Genomic DNA, 11,795 nt, shown 5'->3' on the forward strand with positions numbered 1-11,795 from the left:
TGTTAAACGAACACGACTCTCCACAATGGTATGATATTGTCCACTTTGAGCATAAGCTCTCATGGCTTTGCTTTGGGCTTCCCCAAAAGGCCTCATACCAATGGAGTTAGTATTCCTCACTTATAGACCCATGATCACACCCTAAATTAGTCGATGTGGGACTTCCATCATCCAACAAACCTGTTGGCCAAAGGGGAAGATCTCAGTGAAAGTATATGCAAACGAAAAATTGGAAGAAGTAAATGGAATGACCCATGTATAGATAACGAAAAATTGGAAGAAGTCAATGGAATGACCCATGTAGAGATATTCATCTGGCAAACGAAAAATTGGAAGAAGTCAATGGAATGACCCATGTAGAGATCGAACTAAATGGAATGACCCCAGGTAGAGATATTCATCAGTGTTAACCTGTTGACCAAAGGGGAAGAACAGGTACCAAAGGGGAAGAACTAAATGGAATGACCCCCGAACTAAATGGAATGACCCCCAGGTAGAGTGACCCCCAGGGTACAGTTTGACCTGTTGACCAAAGGGGAAGAACTAAATGGAATGACCCAGGTATGGAATGACCCCCAAGTAGAGATATTCATCTGGCAGTGATTTCAGTGTTAACCTGTTGACCAAAGGGGAAGAACTAAATGGAATGACCCCCCCAGGTAGAGATATTCATCAGTGTTAACCTGTTGACCAACGGGGAAGAACTAAATGGAATGACCCCCCAGGTAGAGATATTCATCAGTGTTAACCTGTTGACCAAAGGGGAAGAACTAAATGGAATGACCCAGGTATGGAATGAGTGTTGACCTCCAGGTAGAGATATTCATCAGTGTTAATTTGTTGACCAAAGGGGAAGAACTAAATGGAATGACCCAGGTACCAAAGGGGAAGAACTAAATGGAATGACCCACGTAGAGTTTGACCTGTTGACCAAAGGGGAAGAACTAAATGGAATGACCCAGGTATGGAATGAGTGTTGACCTGTTGACCAAAGGGGAAGAACTAAATGGAATGACCCAGATATGGAATGAGTGTTGACCTGTTGACCAAAGGGGAAGAACTAAATGGAATGACCTAGGTATGGAATGACCCCAGGTAGAGATATTCATCTGGCAGTGATTTCAGTGTTAACCTGTTGACCAAAGGGGAAGAAGTAAATGGAATGACCCAGGTAGAGTTTACGAAAGAAGTAAATGGAATGACCTAGGTAGAGTTTGGGAAAGAAGTAAATGGAATGACCCAGGTAGAGTAGTTGATATCTCTCAGTGTTGACCAAAGGGGAAGAAGTAAATGGAATGACCCAAACAAAGGTAGAGTAGTTCTCTCAGTGTTGACCAAACTGGAAGAAGTAAATGGAACGACCCAAATAAAGGTCGATTAAAATCAAAGAACCGTAGCGTCACATGTTGGAGTTGTGGAGAAAATGTTCACTTTCGGGCAAATTGTACAAGACCAAAGAGGAAACAGAATCACGAAGCGGAGGATAGTAATGACTTTACAAATTTAGCCAATGGCATTGAGGATGCTTTAATCCGGATAGTCCAATTGAATCCTAGGTTTTGGATTGAGATGCATCTTTTGATTTGTTTTCAAACAAGGAATAGTCCAATTGAACCCTTGATTTTGGATTTAGGTGCATATTTTCATTTGTCTCAAAATAAGGAACCGTTTCAAAATTTTAAGTCTAGAAATTTGGAGAAAGCGTATCTTGCCGACAACTAAACTTTGGAGATTGAAGGAAATGAGAACGTCTGCCTAAAAACTTTTACGGGAAATAAGTGGATATTAAAGGATGTAAGGTATATTCCTGGTCTCAAGAAGAACCTGATTTCTATTGGTCAGTTGGATAGCACAAGTTATGCAATAGAGTTTGGAAAGAGTTCGGAGAAGATTGTGAAGGGTGCTATGGTGGTAAAACGTGGCAAAAAATTTGGAACCTTATACACAACTACATAATGTATAAACATGACCGTTGTTGTTGAGAGCGTTTGAAGTTCAAGTCTATGGTACAATAAATTTGAACATATGAGCGTAAAATGAATGAAGATGTTGGCTGAGAAGGGAGATTTTAAAGGTTTGAAATTTGTTGATATGAGTCCTTGTGAGGCTACATTATGACAAATAGAAACGAGTCAACTTCACAAATGCTACCATAGAACCAAAGAAAGTGCAGGTCGAAATGATTCATACACACGTTTGGGGACCATCTCCAGTTTCATCACTTGGTTGATCAAAATTCTACGTCACCTTCATCGATGATTTCAACAGGAAGGTGTGTATTTATTTCCAGAAACAAAAGTCAGATGTGTTTGCCACCTTTAAGAAGTGGAAAGCTGAAGTTGAAAATCAGACTGGCTTGAAGTCTGACAATGAAGAAGAATACGAAAAGTCAAAATCCAAAGCATTTTTTGTAGTTGAGGGAATTAGATTAATGAGGATAGTTCCCAGGTAAAGCAAGACAATATGGTGTTGGTGAATGGATGAACAGAACATTAAATGAGTGGGCAAGGAGTATGAGGATTCGATCTAGATTGTCAAAGACATTCTAAAATGATGTTGTAAATACAATAGCCTACTTGATAAATAGAGGGTCGTCAGTACCCTTGCAGTTCAAGTTGCTAAAGAGGTATGGATAGGAAAAGAACTCAAGTACTCTCACTTGAGAACTTTTGGTTGCACTGCATATGTTCGTATTGATCCACAGAATGTTACAAGCTTGATGTTATGGCTATAAAGTGCTACTTCATAGGCTATGGTTCTAATATGTTTGGGTACAAGTTTTGGGACATCAAGAACAAAAAAATCTTGAGACACTATAACGTGACTTTAGACGAAATTGTCATGTAGAAGGATAAAGACAAGAAAGATTCTAGGACAACAAAGCAAGTGGGAGTTGAAGTTGAGCTACAGAACCATTCACACAGTGATGTTGTAGTAGATACTCGAAAAACTTCTAAGACTGTTGCTGAGGTTCTAGAGGTGGAGCAAGTGACACCGAAGCAGGCGTTGAGAGGATAAACCATAACTATTAAAGTATTACATAGGTATGTACCTTCATTACACACTATATGTTGTTGGCTGATGAAGAGGAACCAGAGCCCTTTAGTGATGCCCTACAGTCAGAGGATACAACCAAGTGGGAGCACGCCATGGATGATGAGATGAGTTGGATGTCTAGGCTTCAGAATTGTGCTGCTCCTTCATCTATCGTGGCAATAGCTAAAACTGGAAAGGAAATGATATTGATGACAGACTATATAAAGAACTAGGCAAGATGCAGCGCGAGAAGATTCTTCATGTAGATAGTCAGAGTGTCATACAGTTGGTGAAAAACTCAGTCTATCAAAGACAAAACACATCAGAAGACGATACCATTTCACTCGCAAGTTAGTAGAAGATGGTGATGTGTTCGGAAAAGATCGAGGATGCATAGAATCCAGCAAACATGTTGACAAAATGTGTTGATGTTGAAAATATGAGGTTGTGCGAAGTCTCCATTGGTAGAGTGCAGTGAAGATATTGATGGTAGTTTGAGAATCAAATTCTTGGTTGACTAGATCAGCCTCGAGGTGGGAGAATGGTTGGGTTATGGAGCCTGTGGCCTATTTATAACTTATTCAATTGTTATACATACTAAAGTTATATATGGAAAATATATAGTAAACTATTATAGCTTATTCCATTATTATACCGAGTAAAGTTATATATGGAAATTATATAGTAAACCATTATTTATAATAAAAAGCTAGTAAATATATATGGTAGATAGCTATATATATAATATATAGTAGATGGTTATATTTAATAAAATCATATATAATAAACTAAACCATATATAGTAAACTGAACCATATATTAGGCCGTGCTTTTAAAATATACTTTATGTATTCTTTTTATTATCTCTTACTGTACATAACTGAAGTCATCAATAAACTTTTAACTAGTATTTCTCATGCATTTTCTCTCTTCTATCTTTGTGTTCATTTAGATTCAGTATGTGTTGTTGTGCAATCCTAACCATTAGGGGTAGAAAAACTTAGTTGCTTGTGGTGGACTTATCACTTTAGTATTTAGTGATTAAATTGTTCAAAATTTTCACGTTTTTTTTTTCTTCTTTCAAGTCAACGGTGAGATTCCAACTTTTTCTTTATCTTCCATTTTTTTTATTTCCCTTCTCACTTTTAGTGTGCGTTCTCCAACATTCTCTTACGATTAAAACACCAACTAAAGGGAATGGACGTTTTATTCATGCAATAGAAGCATTGGAATCAACTTTGATTTTATTTAGAATTAAACAAAATTAAAGGTTAAACAAACCTAGCTTGAAGAAATATAGAGAAAGTTTTGGCGGGGCTTTAACCTACTTGCTCCACTCCTTTAATGGATGAATCTTCTCCATAAAGTCTTCCTCCATATGACTAAAACACAAGGTCAAGGCTTGTGGGAGCATCTTGAAATAAAATTTCGAAGGGATTGGAGAATGAGAGTTGTGTTAGAAGGTACTTCAACATTCTCTTAAGTTTAAAACACCAACACTAAAGAGAATGAACGTTTTACTCATGCAGCGTAAGCAATGTTTGATTTTGTTTAGAATCAAACAAACTATCAAGTCACATGTTCCTAACCGGTCTTACGCTTAACTCAACATTATCTTACCAGATCAACTCTAAATTCTATAATTTAGCATCCATCATTAATGATTTTGTAGATGTACCCGAATGGTTCTCTCTCAATTTGTAACTAAATATTTATTGCCACTCCCAAAAGGCTTCTATTATATATATATATATATATATATATATATATATATAAATTATTGTTTCCATTCCATCCTCTATTATAATTATTTTTTCCTTCTTTTACGAAGAACTTAAAAGCATTAATCAGTTAAAAAAATTTCAAACGAATTAAAAAATATACTCATTCCAAGCAAAACTTGAGTGAATTCAAAAGCCTAAGTATGAGATGGTAGAAACAAAAATGCTGCTAGTTGAGAATATTGTGAAAGCCCACGGATGGGGGTACTAGAGTAATTGTTTGCTCTCCAAAAGAGAGGGAAAGAAATAAAGAAGTCAGCGGAACGCGGTCTTATATGTGTCGAGGCTTGGATTAATCACAAAGCAGTCAGTAACACCATTGTTGACTTTGGAGCCACCCACAACTTCATATCAGAGATTGAAGCAAAACACTTGTACATCCTTTGGCATCGAGAGACAGAAAAGATGAATGTCGTTAATTCTACAACTTTACCTGTATTAGGAGTCGTAAAGAGAACTCCTGATATGAACCAAGACATCAATCATACAACATACACTTCAACGATGATTTTATGAAAATGCTGTTCAAATTATCACAAATTGTTGCAATTTATGCCATATTAAATAAGAATCAAACTTTATTTATTCTTCGACCTTTACAAATTTTATTATTAGATGGTTACAAATTTTGGATAATTATTCATTAAACACAATTTCACTTTCAAATGGTTTGTGTTATTTTTAAGAACATATCTATTTCGAAAATAAAAAAAATAAGTAAAACTAATAGTTTTTTAGAATTAAAAAACAAAGGTGAGTACTAAGATTGAAGCCCAGCTCAACCTGAAATTCTCTCCACTAATTTGATATGTAGTCAATCATTCATCAACGTTGATCTCGTCTTGACGACTATTGATTAAGAATAAACAAGCAAACTTCTTATTGTCTCCACATCATATTGTTCATAATGTGAGAGCTCATCTTGACGGTTTAAAGTTAAGCATAAAAACTAGCAAACTCTTTATTGTTTCCTACATAGTAACTAAACATGATCGTATCATCTCATAATTCATTGACATTTTGGGGAGGGTTGGGTGGGTTATGAACTCTACTCGAGGTGGAACAAGGACCATAGTACATCGTTATGAATGTCATACTTGAGGTCTATTATTTGTATTTTTTACTTTTGAGTTATATTAGCATGGCTGATTTGTAGCTAAAAGCTAAGGAGATAAATGTTTTTTTTGTGTCAGATCCTAAATTGACATTTATGTGAATGTTATTAAAAATTAGAAAACAAATGTGGCTCTAACCCCAAAACTCTGCCACTTTTCGATGGTTACAAATTTTGGGTAATTACTTCATCAAACTCCATTTCACTTTCAAATGGTTTGTATTATTTTTAAGAACTATCTATTTCGAAAATAAAAAATAAGTAAAAATAATAGTTTTTTTAGAATTAAAAAACAAATGTGACTACTAAGATTCAAGCACACCTCAACCTGAAATTCTCTCCACTAATTTGCAATTAGTTTGATATTTAGCCCATCATTGATCAAAATTTAGTCTTTTAGGGCATACCTATCGACTCTTAAGCATAAAAACTAGCAAACCATTCATCGTTTCCTACATAGTAACTAGGCATGATCGTATCATCTCATAACTCATTGGCATTTTTCGAAGGGTTAGGTGGGTTCTGAACTCTACTCAAGGTGGAACAAGGACCATAGTACATCGTTATGAATGTCATACTTGAGGTTTATTGTTTGTATTTTTTGCTTTTGAGTTATATTAACATGGTTGATTTGTAGCTAAAAGCTAAGGATATAAATGTTTTTGTGTCAGATCCTAGATTTAACATTTATTGAAAATTAGAAACAAATGTGGCTCTCACCCGTTTATTGTTTGTATTTTTTGCTTTTGAGTTATATTAACATGGTTGATTTGTAGCTAAAAGCTCAAGGATATAAATGTTTTTGTGTCAGATCCTAGATTTAACATTTATTGAAAATTAGAAAACAAATGTGGCTCTCACCCCAAAACTCTGCCAATTTGATATTCACTCAAGGCTCAGTCCATGATTAAAGAATAAAGAAAAATAAATGTGGTTGATGGGATTCAAGTCCAAGTCTCCAAAGCCACAATGTGGAATTCTCACCACTAAACTACAACCACCTTGTTTTTTAGCCCATCATTCATCGTAAACATCCCCAAAGGGCTCATCTATCGACTAACCGTTCATGATTTAAGGATAAATCAACAAACTTTTAAAGTTAAGCTTAAACTAGTAAACCCTTTATCATTTCATACATAGTAACATGATTGTATTATCTCGTAACTCACTGGCATGTGTAAAAAATTACTTCATTCCGCTCAATTCACTTTCAATGGTTGGGATTCAAGCCTAGGTCTACACAACCACAACTTGGATCCTTACCACTAAACTACTACATCTACTTTGATATTTAGTCCATCATTTAATACCAACATTGATCTAGTCTTGAGGGTCCATGATTAAAGATAAGCTAGCAAGTCCCTAATTATCTCCATAATATATTATCCGTTATAATAATGAAAAGAAAAATATGTATGGGATTCCAGTCCAAGTTTTACCATTATTTATTATAATCTAGGCCCTTGGGCTGATATGTCATCTCATCATTTAATACCAATGTTGATCTTATTCTGGCCGTTCACAATTAAGGAGAAGCTAGCAAACTCCTAATTGTCTCAACATTATATTGTTCATTTCATATAGGAATAGAACACTATGAGAGCCTAGGGCTTCTTGTTTCTCTAGCTCTTTCTGGCCATCATTCTTGGGAGGAAGCATCATGGAGGTACTTAGTTAAGGGTGATGGTGTTAATATAATACATGCGGAAGCAATTTGGATCTTGGGGACTTTTAGAACATCAATTATAGTAAATAACTAGCATGTTCATAAATATTAAAACTTAAGGAGTTTAAATACTAACCTCTTGTAGTTCAAACTCCTTTTGCCTCACGAACCGGTTTCGAACCACCACTAGTGTCTTCTCCACTATCCTCCGACCTTAGAACGAGATTGTGGAATCCAGTGAGTGACTAAACTTGGAAGGCATTTTGTATATGTGAAGAGAGTGTTTGTGAGAGGTTTTTCTCAAGGTTTTTCTCAAGGTTTTTCACCAAGAAGAATAAAACCTTCCATGTACCATGATCACTCTATTTAAAGAGTCATGTTTGCATGTTCATGCAAATTTGAGATCACCAAATTTTGACACTTAAAAATTCCACTCAAATGTTTGGGATTATGTGGCAAGCATGCATGTTTGAGTTAACCAAATTTTGACACTCAAAATTCCACTCAAACTTGTGGGGTTTATTTGGCAAGCATGCAAGTTTGGTTAAACCAAATTTTGACACCTCAAAATTCCACTAACATGGATTTTTCCATTAAATGAAGTCAACATTTTGACTTTCTTCATTTTAATTCAACAATTAATTTGAATAATGAATTTCAAATTAAAGCAACATTAAATGATTAATTAAATTATTTAATTAATATTTAATATTAAATCAAATGCCAAACATCCCTTTTAGAGATTCCATAATATCTTTAGCAGTACCCATAACATCGTGTTTCTTAGCCAAAACATCAAATATGCTAGCTAGAATGTACACTCGGGCTTTATCATTTGCCTTTATCCATCTGTCATACGCATCTCGAACTGTTCGGTTTGCATTTGAGCTGGAGTTTGGAGGACACTCCTCAGTTAAAACAAACTTTAAATCATCAATGACCAATATTGTGTTTAGGTTTGATTTCCAAGTTGTGTAGTTGTCGCCGTTTAATTTCTCAGAAGCGAGTAATTGTACTATTGAGTTTGTCATGCTGTGATATAAAGAAAATTCTATTAGTGATTTGACTTAATCCTGTTTAATCCAATCAATTTTAACAAATGTAATAATGTACCCAAATCATTATTAATTTGCAACGATACTTTAGTGAGTTAGAGCAACTGCTACCGAGGGGCAGTCAATCACTCATTCACTAAACCAAGACATTCTTGACTTAAACACTAATCCCAGAATAACTCTTGTTCCTATAGTATTCTTAGTTATCGTTGTTTTGGTCAAGAATATACCAACTCTTAGTATTTCTTTGTACGTATGACCCGCCATTTTCAGACCTCATAGATCGGTCCCAACAATGCTATCGAATGAAAAAGCCAAAGTTGGGAATGGACCTAAGAAATCCTATCCATTTCTGGAGTTTGCGTTGTTTCAACTCCCATGTTACGACCCTCCGAATAGGTAGTTGCTCTAGGGCAACATGCAGGTGGAACATGGGAATCTCACGATGCAACCTAGTGGTGGAGACCATAGGAGGTATTTGATATACTTCCTTCTCCCACTTACTATAAATACTCTCTATTCACCTTGTTATTGACTCATGCAAATACCTTCCGAATGAAGGACGCTCCCAGGGCGACATGAGCCGAGCATGAATCTCACTGTGTGAATTTTACAGAGAGCGTGAAAAGAAAACAATGTATTTTTATACATCTTTTTCCTCCCACTAAGTATTTTAGATGGTTGGGTATACTCATTACTTAAGTATATTCCGGCTAATTTAATATAACTTAAGTCTAGGTGATTTTTCTAAATCTTACATCACTTAAGCATGCTCATAAAACTGGGCTAACTAAGCTCAAGTACTGGTCCGATCTCCAGGTAGTAGGTGTTCCGTAAACCGTCAACTTAAGTACCTCCAGCCTTAGACAAGATCGTGCCAAGTGAGCTTTCTCGTAACCGCAATTTTATAAGACATCGACCTATTTGAACTATTAAAATTGATCGTGCTCGGTTCTTAACCCTAAGTGAGCATGCACTTATCTTTATTATAGATTTTAACGTCTATCTCGTTTTATGACGTTAAAAATAACCTATAACATGCATCTAACATGCTTTATATAACAATTATATAATCATCCATTCCATGCAATAATATAACAATTTATATCTATCACTCATGGAACCCTAAACATGCATACTATACATTATAACACTTATAACATACTTGGAATGCATGAAACATGCTTAGCCTATGGTGGGATTTTAAATCTATATGACATACTTTATGCATATACATTTTCTATTTAATTAAAACATACATTCATAATGCATAATTAATTAAACATGCTAAAGTGGATTGGTTTTGGCATTTTGAAACAAGAAATTAACTAAATTATTACATTAATAATTAAAATAACTTGAACCGCTCCCGAGGTCCACGAACTGGGCGAACCAACCCTTAAAAACATTGAACCGGACCCCAAAGGTAGGAAAAACACCCGAACCACCTCTTCCATCTTCTTCTTCGGTTCAGCTTGCTATCTCTTCCATTTTCGATCAATTACAACCTAAAATGGACTCTAATGACTCCATAGAAATTACAGACCTTTCATCATTCATTAAAGCCAATACATATTAGGCTTATTACAATAATTGTATCAAATGGAAGCATAAAAAAATGCCAAAACCAAAACCATCATCTTTAGCAACCACAAAATTTCATTCATGAAATGGTACCCACCATGATCAAATTAATGTAAATAAAGTGCCTAAAACTTGCTCTGATACCAATTGATGGTGTTAATATAAAACATGCGGAAGAATTTGGATCTTAGGCATTTTTAGAACATCAATTATAGTAAATAACTAGCATGTTCATAAATATTAAAACTTAAGGAGTTTAAATACTAACCTTTTGTAGTTCAAACTTCTTTTGCCTCACGAACCGGTTTCGAACCACCACTAGTGTCTTCTCCACTATCCTCCGACCTTAGAACGAGATTGTGGAATCCACTGAGTGACTAAACTTGGAAGGGATTTTGTATATGTGAAGAGAGTGTTTGTGAGAGGTTTTTCTCAAGGTTTTTCTCAAGGTTTTTCACCAAGAAGAAGAAGACCTTCCATGTACCATGATCACTCTATTTAAAGAGTCATGTTTGCATGTTCATGCAAATTTGAGATCACCAAATTTTGACACTTAAAAATTCCACTCAAATGTTTGGGATTATGTGGCAAGCATGCATGTTTGAGTTAACCAAATTTTGACACTCAAAATTCCACTCAAACTTGTGGGGTTTATTTGGCAAGCATGCAAGTTTGGTTAAACCAAATTTTGACACCTCAAAATTCCACTAACATGGATTTTTCCATTAAATGAAGTCAATATTTTGACTTTCTTCATTTTAATTCAACAATTAATTTGAATAATGAATTTCAAATTAAAGTAACATTAAATGATTAATTAAACTATTTAATTAATATTTAATATTAATTCAAATGCCAATCCCAATCAATTCCGACACATAATTGATTAAGATATTTAAATCTTATTTAAATATCTCAGATTCTCTCTTTTTGTTTAATTCGTAAATAAAACAAAAATGCGGTTAAATATATCGTATATATGTAACGCATATTCCCTAATTTGAATTCGAACATTTCGAACTCACTCGTCACACTGTTCTATGGTTTAGTCCGATATGAGCTAGCAGAGGGACCTAATGGACCTATAGATTATGGGCTCCAACGATCCAAGATTAATCGGTTAAACTCATTAACCATGATTAGTAAGTCGATCCTTCACAGGTTGTTCGTAACTAGAGCTGGGTCAATTTACCATTTTACCCCTGAAGTTACTTCTTGTTTCTTATGTCTCACTGATCCTCTAATGAACAATTGATTTGTGGTTCAATCAGTAAACTGAATCCTTCTTAGGCCAATAAGTTGGTGGGGCCTCTTGTTCAAGACCTGGAGTCAGTACTTAAGGGAACTACCTCTCTTCTATCCCTAAAAGTGGATAGGAGCGAATTCCATCTTGCACCCTACGTCCCCAGCTATTCACCTAGTCTTACCTCTGTAATGGGAGACCTATTGAGTTGGCAAACTTGAGCCACTCTCACCCATGCAAATCTAAAGATAATTTCGAATAAACAGGAGTTCATGGTTCGCTCAGGATTAAGATCGAGTTACCTAGGTTATCGAAT

This window comes from Cucurbita moschata, unplaced genomic scaffold (genome assembly GCF_002738365.1).
Source record: "Cucurbita moschata cultivar Rifu unplaced genomic scaffold, Cmos_1.0 Cmo_Scf00039, whole genome shotgun sequence".
NCBI lineage: Eukaryota > Viridiplantae > Streptophyta > Magnoliopsida > Cucurbitales > Cucurbitaceae > Cucurbita > Cucurbita moschata.